At 35.9% G+C, this 13,100-nt stretch overlaps 1 pseudogene; it reads left to right on the top strand.

Annotated features, from left to right (window-relative positions):
- The window catches only part of LOC122145497, a 643,912-nt pseudogene that overhangs the window by 167,178 nt on the left and 463,634 nt on the right, over window positions 1–13,100 (top strand).

Genomic DNA, 13,100 nt, shown 5'->3' with positions numbered 1-13,100 from the left:
GTTCATATTAAATGCAATTAGTGGAAATTAAGAGTGATTTATTTCAATAACTTAAGTGGAACTTTAATACAACTTTATATGTACTTTCTTAATTGCTTCTAATATCTTCAAAATATAATTAAATTACACTGCACAATGTGACTAGCAATTAATGTGAACTAACATTTACTTTAATGTAAATTAACAGTACACTTAATTCTTAATTAAATGTAATGTTTCAAACACATGCATATTTGCAAAAAAACTTCAAAAATATATTCATTTTAATAAATATTACATGAAATTTATCAAAAATTGTTTCTGCTCCCATAAGCTCAGTGTGTTCTCTTTAATCTCTTCTACATTGAACGTTTATGTAAATACTTCATAAACAGACTTTAAATATTAACTGATGCTTGTCACTTTAAGATAAGTTAATTGATTTACTGTAGATTCTGATCTTTGGCAGCTAGCATCAACTTCTCCAGACTAAATCTAAATCCTATAGTGTAGTCTTCCAGCCTTGAGAGAATATAGAGAAGCTGACATCCATTTAATAAGAGGATTCATAGTTTCTGTGTTCATCCCTGTGAATTAAATCTTTTATTAGATTTTTGAATATGTTATTTAAAAAAAAAAAAAAATTGACCACACAATTGAATGTATTATATATTGTGCTTTTTCAGCAAATCGTTTGTCTTTCCGTGGCTATACTAAAATTATGCTTCATTTATTGAGCTATAATATAGATCATGATTTCTCTTTCTGTGTGCTCTGTTTTTAAACACTGAGACACACATGGGGCCCATATGGAAATGCTGGCTGGGAAATGCCTTGATTGCATTGTGTTTGAGAGAATTAATCATCTTTCTTCACTGAAATGTCTTTGTTGGTAAAAACGAATTAATAAAATACGATAGTAAAAAGAATGAAGCATACATATGAGGAACCAGTTGAGACAGTTAATGGGTTTGAAATGCTAATGTGCTAACAGACGAAACACGAGGCATGTGTGTGATTCATAGTCATTCAAAAACACAAAATGAACACTTATATAATAGAAATGAATCTAATCTGCATGTAATCATTCTGCAGATATTGAATCTGTTGTCTTCAGATTAATTGGTCACGGTCAGACTCCATTGCTGTGTCTGAAATCGTTCACTCATTCACTAATCCCTATATAGTGTATAGCAGTTGAGTGGACTATAATCAGAAAGGAGTGAACGAAATAAGTGAACGGATTCGGACGGTGACCTGTTTTTATACAGTCTATGACGGTGACGTATACACTTCGCGTGAGACTTGGAGCGGTTGCAACAACATCGTCACATATGCAATTTTATATTACATGTATAGCCTATACTATTAATACCAATAACACTCAAAATTACTTTATTGTAATTATACATACCTCCCCGTCAGCTTTGTGTTTTCATTGATGGTTTATTATTTATTTGTTTTATAATGCTTTTATGTTCATAATTATATTATTAAAATACTGAGAACAAAAATAAACACACATTAACACGTTCATAATTTTATAATCAATCATAATCAATTGGCAGAAAGTATCCAAGGGTTGTTTACAGAAAGAGAATGTCAAGATGATTTAAGGGGAACTTGTATGTTTAAAAAGAACCAAGTGAGGACCAATGCAAAATACCATTGTATTTCAGTTAAAGGTGTAATTCTATGGAACAGCTGTCAAGAGGAATTAAAAACATGTGGGTCACTTAGCAAGTTAAAGAAGCTATTTAAGAATAAAACACTGAAACTATATGAAACTATTTAAAGAGTGATAAATGAAAGCGGATTTTTGTTGTATTTTGGATTGTGGAACTGTATTGATTGGCAAAAATAATGTTATTGTAGTCTAGTTATACTAGTTTGTCAACAGTATATTGATGTAAAACAACAGTTTTTTTTTAATTTTTATTAGTTTATTTATTAAAAGATGAGATGTTTTAAAAAGGGTAGGCATTATAAGCAAGAGCTTCAGCCTACACCTGTTCAGACTGATGTAAATATGTTGTTGTACATTAGCTCAATTGTGTTGAACCTAAGTTGTCTGTCTGAAATAAACTAAACTAAAAACTAAACTTGTAATTATTATTTTTAGTATCCTGAAACTCTCCCGAGCAGCGTTTTGAGCTCAGATAAGATAATGGTCATAAAGCGCCCTCAGGCGACCGTTAATTTTACATCAGAATGAATACACTACCTACAGGTGATTAACGAACATTTTTAAATTAGCCACCAAATTATCATTTTTGTAAGTTAACAATGATGCCACTTCAGTAAATTAGTAAAATATTAAACTGAGTTACTGCCTACATAACATATTTTAATATAAATGATTGTATGAAATAAACGTAACAGAAATAATAATGATGTAAACGGCATTCCTCATTCAAACTCGCTCGCTCCCGCTCTCGATTCCAGCGCGTCGCTGCTCCGCATTGGATTGTGGGAAATAGTGCTTCAGCGAGTGTACATCGGTTGTACAATCGAAATCAGAATGAATTGTGAATAAAAAAGTAGTGAATGAATGTAGGGAATGAACACCACCACAAAAAAATCACACACCACTAAAAAATTACACAAAACCGAAAAAGTACACTATTTAGTGTAAAATAAAAATAAATGGACACAGCACGTGTGTTGTTGCTGTTCCCTGATTAGGTTCATTCGTCCCAGGTGTTTCCAGTGTTTGTTATGTCATTGATTTCAGGTGTTCCTCATTGGTTCCCTCTAGTCCTGTGTATTTAATGGTTTCCTGTGAGTTCTTGGTCCAGTATTGTGAATGTGTGTTCATCTCACCTCAGTGTTACGTGTGCTGTACTGCTGTTCTCTCGCTCCAGCACAGAGCTGAATCATGATAATGCAAGTTTTCTCTGAGAGAAGCTTTGGGGAATATATATAAATTTTGTTAGCTATACTTTAAGATGGGTTATCTGTAATATTGTAAACATTTAAATTATTAACTCTCTCACTTTTACTGTCCCCATACGTGTTTGTTTTTGGAGGAAAACACTGAGCGTTTCCTAGTGTGTTCAGCTACTCAGAGTTAAATACAACATTACACACAACAGTCCAGAAAAACAAAGACTGAATCCTGTCTGACGAGGCTGACAACATGAAGCTCGTTACATAGAGGTTTCAAGAGTTTTAACTGTCTAAAACTAACTGTGTCCACTTGTGGATGTGTGTAAAAGCCGTTACGTGTTTATCAAATTAAATGAGCTTACCAGCAGAACAGAGAGTTTCAACAGTTACAGTGGTGAGCACTTGAGACATGCTTCTCTGTTTGAGCGGGCGGAGGAGAGCTAATGAATATTAATTACATCACGTCAATGATGATTGGACACTTTCTTTGAGTGTCATTACAATTCATAAGCAATGTATCCATTTTAATCGACACACATTACAATACACTAACTAGATAAATAGACGAATGAACAAACAAGCACATAAATAAATAGGAAAGCAATACACAGGAGTTAAAGCAAAAAAAATCCTGAGCCTGAACTTTTTTTGGGGGGCAAATCATGCAGTGACCACCTATTTGAAACTTCAAAATACATTGCGTCTCGTCTCGTTTTCGTCACGTGATAAAGGTTCGTTGACAACAATATTTAGTCATAATTTTCATTGATGAAAACAACATTACCTTACACTCCCTCTGACATGAAATAAACCAATATCCCGAGTTATTCAGTCACTCCTAACAGTACATTGACTGAACTGCTAAAGAGAGCTGATGATGGGATGTGCACGAGCAGAGCAGCTGGACTGAGAAAACAAATGAAACACTATGAATGTCATGAACTTTAAAACCTGACTCACCTGACACATTTGAACTCTGACTGTCACTTGCCAAAAATAGTAATCTTAACATAATTTTGTGTGCTTTTGGCTGTTCAAGTGTGAAAGAGTATCGAAAGTCTAATGGTTTAAATACTGTGATGTTGTATTTAATGCTGTTTTCATAAATAAGCACTATTAGGTGATAAGTTAACGGAAAATATCCCTTTTATAGAAGGAGACATGTTTTTTTAATTAAAAATAACAAACTAACAACAAAAAGTTCATAAAAAAACCCAACCACAGCGTCACTGCAGCTGCAGATGCACCAGAGCAATTAAAACTCTAATAGATAAACGACTGCGTCACTGGGGCAGCGTGCAGCTGCAGATGCACCAGAGCATGGGTCTTCAATGGGGGTCTGCGGCGGTACTGCAGGGGTCCGCTAATTAATGTTGGATCACGAATCATTTTTTGTAAAAAAAAATAAATAAACATGGGTAAAAACATCAAAGATAAAATAAATGTAAAATATTGCAATTACTACATTAATAGCTTTAATAAAACCCTTTCATCCATGTGCAGTCACGAGGATGTATACGTCAATGTAGACTGAGCACGCTAAAAAACAACTAGGAGCGCGCTAATTCGAAAACGCTAATGGCTAATAATTTATATACAATTTAACTTGATAGAACAGATCACTTTGTAATATCTACACCCTGAGTAACATTAAGTGACACATCCACCTCTTCAGATACAGCTGGTGCAAATCCATATGTGGATACTAATAAACCCGCAGCAGAAGCCCCAGCCAAACACAAAAGAGAGAAATCCAGAAAGTACTCAGAAGCGTATCTAAAGCTTGGATTTACTTATAAGGACATGAGTGGCATTGAGTTGCTGGTGTGTGTTATTTGTTCAGCTGTACTGTCAAAGGAAAGCAATAAACCAACCAACATCCACACTTATATACAAACAAACCACAACAACACTACAAACCAATCCAAAAATCCCACAAAAACAGCAGACAATAATGAGAAATTCAGCTACAGTTGGTGAGCTAGCTTTGAAAGCATTATATCAGGTGGCTCTTAGGATTGCTCAGTGTAAAAAAACCATATCAAATAGCAGAAGATCTAATATTGCCTACAGCCACTGATATGTGCAAAACAATGTTTGGGAAAGACGACTGTGAATAAACTGAAAGCCATTCCACTGTCAGATACAACCATTGCTCAGCAGATTGATGAAATGGCATCTGATGTGAAGGTGCAATTGGTAGAAAAACTGAAGCTGGCAGAGGCCTTTGCATTACAGCTGGATGAGGCTACAGACGTCTCAAAGGATGCGCAGCTTTTGGCATTTGTACGCTTTGCAAATGGAAATGAAATGAAGAATTTTGTTTTGTAAACAGCTGCCTGAATGTAATTTTCAAAGCAATTGATGAGTTTTTCCAAGAACATGACATACCCTGGGCAAAATGTATCGCACTGTGTACTGATGGCGCGAGATCCATGGCTGGATTAAAAAGTGGACTACAGTAGTAGCGTTTGTCAAAGTAGCCCAAAGGTGCTGGGGGCTCACTGCATGTTGCATAGAGAGTCTCTGGCTGTGAAACAAGTGGAGAATTTGCCGACGTTGTGGATTCTGTCGTAAAGGCTGTTAATTTTATCATGAGGAGTGCTTAGCGAGTGTGTTTGAGTTACACGCATCTATTCACGAGTTTTTACTTAAACATTGCACAGAGCTGGCTGCAAAGTTCAATGACAATACATGACTCACTAAATTGGCTTATCTGGCGGATGTTTTCTCTGAGCTGAACAGACTTCACTCTTCTATGCAGGGCCGCGATGCACATGCCATTCAGCTTCATGACAAGATAGATGTTACTGAAGAAAATGAAAAGATGGAGAGAATTTAGGCACTCGAGGGGCAGTTTGGAAAGTACTTATCTGTTGGTGGTAGCCATTGACTTCTACAGTATTTATTTTCCTCCCCATTTACACTGCATTTCAAGTGACCCAATTCCGAGTTTTTTCCTCTCATGTGGCACAGATCGGATGACCGGTGAACGAAGCAGGAAAAAACCCTGGATTCCGATTTTCTCAGATCGGCTTCAGGCCTCATTCATATGTGGTAATAAATCGGATATGAATCGGATACGTGCATTTGCGCTTGCCATGGAAAGCAGACAAATCGGAATATTCCCCTGCAGTAAATGCGAGTCGTACGTCATTAAAAAAGTGATTCAACTCATGTGGACCCCAACCAACTGAGATCACATGACTTATTATGGCGCGATGGAGGACGAAGGATACACACCAATGGAGCAATGCGGAGGTTTCATGTCTTTAAGTCTTTGGGGTGAAGAGACAGTGCAGGCAAAAATGCAGGGGTTGTTACCTGAAATAAATAAGTTTGAAGACATTTCGCGAGATATGGGGTTTGTACGGAGGCAGCGGTTTAAGCGCTTTTTTCTCTACCGCCGTACGAACGCAATGTTTTTAATACTGATTTTTTTTTTTTTTTGACTTTTCAATATATTATGAAAGCAAAACACTTATAATTTTTTTGCATCTGCATCCATTGTATTTCGTGCTGTTTCTGAAAGAGAGGTACTTCCTTTTCCGGCAGAACGTCTACGTTTGGTAGGCAGCAGTGTATAGGAAATGCAAAAATCGGATACTCCCACTTTTAAAAGATGAGATGTTAAGCGGGTCGTCAACGCTGCTCAAAATCGGATTAGTCAGAAAAATTGGTTTTGGGCATCAAGCCTGCATGTAATGGCAACCACCAACTGTTTGATTACCGGCAATCTTCAATATTTATTTTCCTACAATGGAAGTCAATGGCAACCACCAACTGTTTGATTACCGGCAATCTTCAAAATATCTTCTTTTATGTTCATCCTAAGAAAACAACTCCTACAGGTTTGGAGGGTGAGTAAATGATGACAGAATTTTCAGTTTTGGGTGAACTATCCCTTTAATCTTATACCGTCTGGTACTGTAAATCTGGTACTGTAAATGTAATTGTCCACCTAATAGTAAAACTAATGTGATGTTCTGTTAAACTTAAAGCTGAAGGTAATGTAAATGTATAATTATCCACCTGAAAGGAAAATGTATGAAACTGCAAATAATTAAGACAACTGTGAACTTAATAAATTGTGATTTAATTACAAAATATGTTTGTTACAATGCATAAATCTTTTTGAAAGATTTAAAAATATATGAAAAATATACAGACAATGATGCATGTACAACAACACAGTTCAAATTTTCTTAACATAACATAACTAGCATAATATGATTGGTTTCTATTAATATCAGAGGCTATTTTGTATCGGGGGTTCCCTGCCCCACGTCTCTATCGTCTAAGGGGTCCTTGACCTGAAAAGCGTTGAAGACCCCTGCGCCAGAGTATTCACACTGGAAGCGTTTGTACAGCGTCACAGCAGCGGCTCCAAAGCTACACATTTCTCTACAAGAATAGCTATAAATGACTTTTTAGAGGTTGGTCAGTTATAAACTTGAATGTTTTGAAGTCTTGAAAGTTTGTTAACATGGGGATTAAATGGTAAACAACAAAAACTCTAGGTTTTCCATTTCAGAATGGGAGGTTTGTCAAACCTGAGAAAGCAGGGTAAGTCAAGCCCGTTTCTGAAAGAGAGGTAACTTATACTCAGAGTTGGTTACCATGGTAACTTACTCTATGAACCTAACCTGGTCGGGAGCGGGTTTTCTTCGTTAAACCCAGAGTTTCTTTTGGTCTCCTCCCCCTTTTTAAAGACCAAGAGATGTTTAAATACTTCATTCATTCATGCACGCTGCAAAAATGCTTTTCTTACTAAGTTTTTTTTTTTCCTTCTTATTTTTGCTTACCAACAGTATTCTCGTCGCTTCATAACGTTACGGTTGAACCACTGATGGCAGATGGACTATTCTGACGACGTCTTTCATACTTTGACAGTGTAACTTACTTGGCAGTCTATGGGACAGTCACAAGCCTCCCGGTTTTCATCCAAAATATCTTAAATTGTGTTCCGAAGACGAACAAAACTTTTATGGGTTTTGAACGACGTGGGGGTAAGTGATTAATGACAAAATTTTCATTTTGGGGTGGAGTATCCCTTTAATGCAAATGAGTGTCCATTACTAATTGCAAATCTGCTGTAGTTCCGCCCTGCAATGTCGCACAATGATAAATATGACATGTGTGAATAACGGCTTCAGTGGTATAGGCAATAACACGTTGGGCGAGAGAACCAACTTGTGACGTGATCAGGTTTGAGTCTGGCTTTTGCCGAGCTTGTTCTTCTCACTTTTCCCATCACATTAGAATTTATTTTCAATAAAAATGAAGAAAATGTTCTAAAAGTGGAAGTAAAGTGCCTAAGGAGTGTTTAATAATGATAAAAGTATTTATAATTTTAATAAATATAATTATTTACAATCTGTTATTATTGCATCCTGTCAATGTACAACAATACTGAGGTGCAAATAGTATGTATCTGCCAGTATAAAGTATAAATAGCATCTAATTATTATTTACACTTAGCCTGTTGCAAAGAACTGCTACTTTTACATGGTACAGTAAATAGAATACATCACGATTTTCACTAAATGTAAATAGCATCTAGAGCTTTTTGCACTTAGCCTACTGTAAATAGGATCTATCGCTAAGAAAGTAGGTTAATTCCACTTAGAGTAAAATGCCGCTGCCTAATTTTTCTTACCCTATTGGCAGATCATTTGTAAAATAAGAAAAATACTCTTAAAATATTAGTTTTTATTTTATACCTATATATTTATTTTTTTTTTTTTTTGCCTGTGAAAATGAATAGCCTATTAGTTTAATAACCTACCGTTCTGCCAGTTTTCACCTGTGATATTATAACAGTGATAAGTATGCAGACGTCTTTTTGGCGGGAACTGTTGCCATGGTGAATCATAATATCGGAGCATGGTCATGGTACACACGCTAAACTCAGAGTAAACCTACTCAGAGTTGACTGAACTTACACAATTCAGCTGTTCTGAACCTGAAAACTCAGAGTTTCCCATCTCAGAGTAAGTCAACTCAGAGTTCAAGTTTTAACTCAGAGTTGTTTGAACCTCCTTATTGAAACGGGCCCCTGGAGCAATATAATTATTCATACTATTTTAGCTAGTTGTTAAGTGAGAATATTATGTTTAAGTCATTATTTGTTCATAGAGATTCATTTTAAAAATGAAAAGGTGTGTTTCTAACTGAGATGAACACGCTGAGCGTTCATAATATTTTTATTAGGCCGAATGTTGAAGATGTCAGTATGTTTCATGAAGATTAATTGTGTCTATAGCTACGCTTCTGTAACTGTGGAACTGAAAATAAAAAAAGGCGTAAGTTTGTCACGTCAATCATGAATGAACAAGTGTGCAATATTTACAGAAGCTGTCAATAATGAATGAATAATCAATTTCTGTATATATTCCATTGTAACTTAAGATCCTAAAATGTTTCAAGTTGTAACTTGCTTATGGTACAGTAATTAAAAATTAAAACAAGTTAAAATGAAAAAATTAAAAAAAAAACAAGTTAAAATGGGGTGTAATCATATATACATATTTTGGATTCTTAATTTTGTTTCCTGACATACTCCAATTCATGTTAAAACACACCAGACATGCTTATTTTTTAGTACGTTTTGTGTGAAATCATGTTTATTTTGTCCATTCAAAAACGTGTTCTGTCACTTTAATTGAGCGTCTAGCAGCGCAGCAAAAAATAGACTCGGCGCTGAAACATCCGCTACACTGCTGCTAGCTTGACGCTCACGCGCTGCTCCTGCAGGTTTAATGGATTTAAATGCATTTCATATTGTATTTACTCAAGAAAAATACCAAAGGAATAATCTGAAGAACAAAGCCTGTGCAATTTAGGGACTAATATTCTGTGAATTTGCACTTGGTTTCGAAACCCATACAACTGTGTTTGTAGTTTAATGGATTTACAGTCACATACATTTAAAACTGTAAAATTATTATACGACATATGAAGTGTGCTAATTCAAAAAAACATTTTACTGTTACATTTAACATTAACATGGCAATCATTTAGCAGACAGCGAGGAGAGAGAAAGTGAGCGGCTCAAAGCGCACTTACAAATGAGAACAATAGACGAAGCAATCAGACCAACGAGCAGAACAACAACAGTATACCCGGACAGTGCTATGACAAGTCTCAGTTAGTCTAGTACAGAACACGTAGCCAGGGTTTTTTTTTTTTTTATATGATAGAAAAGAAAAAAGGTAAGTACTAGTATTAGTTGGTTAAGTGCTGGCGAAAAAGATGAGTCTTTAGATGTTTTTTTGAAAATGAATAAAGACTCAGCTGTTCGAATTGAGATCGGGAGGTCATTCCACCAGCTGGGCGCAGTCCAGGAAAAAGTCAGTGAGAGTGATTTTGAACCTCTTTCGGGTTGGCACCACAAGGCGTCATTCACTTGCAGAGCGCAAACTTCTGGAGGGCGCATAAGATTGAACTAATGAGTTTAGGTATATTGGTGCCGTGCCAGTGGTCGTCTTGTAGGCAAGGATCAGTACCTTGAATTTGATGCGAGCGGCTACTGGTAGCCAGTGTAACCTGATGAGGAGAGGAGTAACGTGAGCTGTTTTTGGCTCATTGAAGACAACCCTCGCTGCTGCATTCTGGATCAGTTGTAGAGACTTGATAGTACATCCAGGAAGGCCCGCCAGGAGAGCATTACAATAGTCCAGTCTGGAGAGAACAAGAGCTTGGACAAGAAGTTGGGTGGCTTGCTCTGACAGGAAGAGTCTAATCTTCCTAATGTTGTATAAGGCAAATCTGCAGGACCGGGTCGTTGTAGCAATATGGTCTGTGAAGCTTAACTGATGATCCATCACAACTCCTAGGTTTCTGGCTGTCCTGGAAGGAGTTATGGTTGACGAACCCAGCTGTATAGAGAAGTTGTGATGAAACGATGGGTTAGCTGGAACCACCAGCAGTTCAGTCTTAGTAAGGTTGAGCTGAAGGTGATGGTCATTCATCCAGCTAGAAATGTCACTCAGACAGGCTGAAATGGGAGCAACTACCGTCTGGTCATCTGGTTGGAATGAGAAGTAGAGTTGAGTGTCATCAGCGTAGCAGTGATAGGAAAAGCCATGGACTGAATGACAGATCCTAATGACGTCATGTAGATGGAAAAGAGAAGCGGTCCAAGTACTGAGCCTTGAGGAACCCCAGTAGCAAGTTGTTGTGACTTAGAAACTTCACCCCTCCAAGACACGCTGATGGATCTATCAGAGAGGTAGGACTTAAACCACTGGAGTGCGGTTCCAGAGATGCCCATCTTTCTGAGGGTGGACAGGAGAATTTCATAGCAGCCTAATACACAGGAAAGGGTAATGTAATCTAATATTCAAAGGCCTCTTTGTGTCTGGAATTCCCCTATTGTGTAGAAAATGTGTTCCTAGTGTTTGATCCGTATCATATCACTCTTCATTAGATATGTTGGACAGCATTCTGTTATTTAATTGCTTCCATTCAGTTTTCATAGAAGCTGATTTGTGCGAAAGATCTAGAATGAAATACAGAACATCCAGGGTTCCCATGGAATTTTAAAAGGTCTATTCCAGACATTCAAAGTCAGTGAATTTAATTTAACTTGTTAATGCTGCCATTAGAGTTTTTTTTTTTCTCAAGCTCTTGAAATAAAGGTAAAAATTTTATCAATATTTGTCTATAGTTTCAGCCCATTTTAGTCCATGTAATTGGACTTACCATACAGTGCATACTTTTAGGTTAAAATAATTGGATTATTTCAATTCATCCTTGACAAATTGAGACTAATTGACTTTTCTGATGACACTGAACCATTTCTGTACAGTAAATATTCAACAGAAGCATGTCAATTACATGTAAGAAAGTGTCAAGAACAGCTGTATGTATTATTTGTGTAATTTTAGGAAATAAACGTACCTGAATGCAGTAAAAACAACAGTGAGAGACTGAGAGTTTTGCTGTTTGCAGCTGAGTTGCCGACCCGTTTCCATGGTAACTCCCTCCGCTCCAGTTTAAATGCGCCTCGAATTAATAACGCACGCACTCATCAAACACGTCAAAGCGTTTACATAAAATTACACACGTAACTGACTTAAAACAATGTGTGTGTGTATGTATGTATGTATATATATATATATATACATATATATATATATATATATATATATATATATATATATATATATATATATATATATATATATATATATATATATATCTATATATATACATATATATATATATATATATAGAGCCTATATATATATATAAAATATATATATATATATATATGATGAGACATAAATATAATTACACATAAGAGCCTATGCAAAAAACAGGCACCATGAGCTTTACGTTCTATGTACTTTTAAAATATTTTTTAAATATATTTAACAGTGCTTCACATATATGCAAATAAATTACCTTTCCGTATGGGAATCATGTTAGAAACATGCTAGCAACATGCTACTAATGTAATCATGCTAGTAAAATGCTTGCAACATGCTAATCATGTTAACAACATCCAAGTAACTTGTTAATCATGCCAACAACATACTAGTAATATGCTAATCATGCTAGTAACATGCCCCAAAACATGCTAGTAAATTGCTAATCATGCTAGTCACATGCAAGTTACTTGTTAATCATGTTGGAAAATGCAAGTAACTTGCTTATGTTAAGAACATGCTAGTAACTTGTTAATCATGCTAGCAACATGCTAGTAACAGGTTAATCATGCTAAAACATATTACCAACATGCTAATCATGCTAGAAATGTTATATTATTGATTGTGTGACTCGTATGCGTGAGGACAGTATTGTTTAAGTCAGTCTCCTCTAGTTGTGCGTGTGTGTGTTTTAGGTTGAGATTACCTCCCTGACCCCTTTCTGTGAATTTGTTCTTTACATGTTTTCTTAGTAATCAGAGTAAAAAAGGCAGACTTATGTTACTCTGACAGAGATTGATTGGTGTTATGGATTGATTAAGATTTAGACTCTCAGAATGGTGGCATGACTTCTTGGTATATTTGGTATATCCATATAGTGATACGACTTATTACAATTTAGAATTAAAATCTATAGATTACGCTTATTTATCTTCATAAATGTGAAGTGTACTCGCTTTTCTTTCTGTTTAATCTTAAATTATGATTGTCTTCTTTTTGACAAACTTATGAACTCTTCTTCATCGTCACATCTGACTCGGATCTGATTTGCATCACTTTCACAGTCATAAAAAAACA

The sequence above is a fragment of the Cyprinus carpio genome, chromosome A7, assembly GCF_018340385.1.
Source record: "Cyprinus carpio isolate SPL01 chromosome A7, ASM1834038v1, whole genome shotgun sequence".
In the NCBI taxonomy this organism is placed as follows: domain Eukaryota; kingdom Metazoa; phylum Chordata; class Actinopteri; order Cypriniformes; family Cyprinidae; genus Cyprinus; species Cyprinus carpio.
Note: the sequence above shows the minus strand (reverse complement) of the source record. Positions and strands in the feature narration are given on the sequence as shown.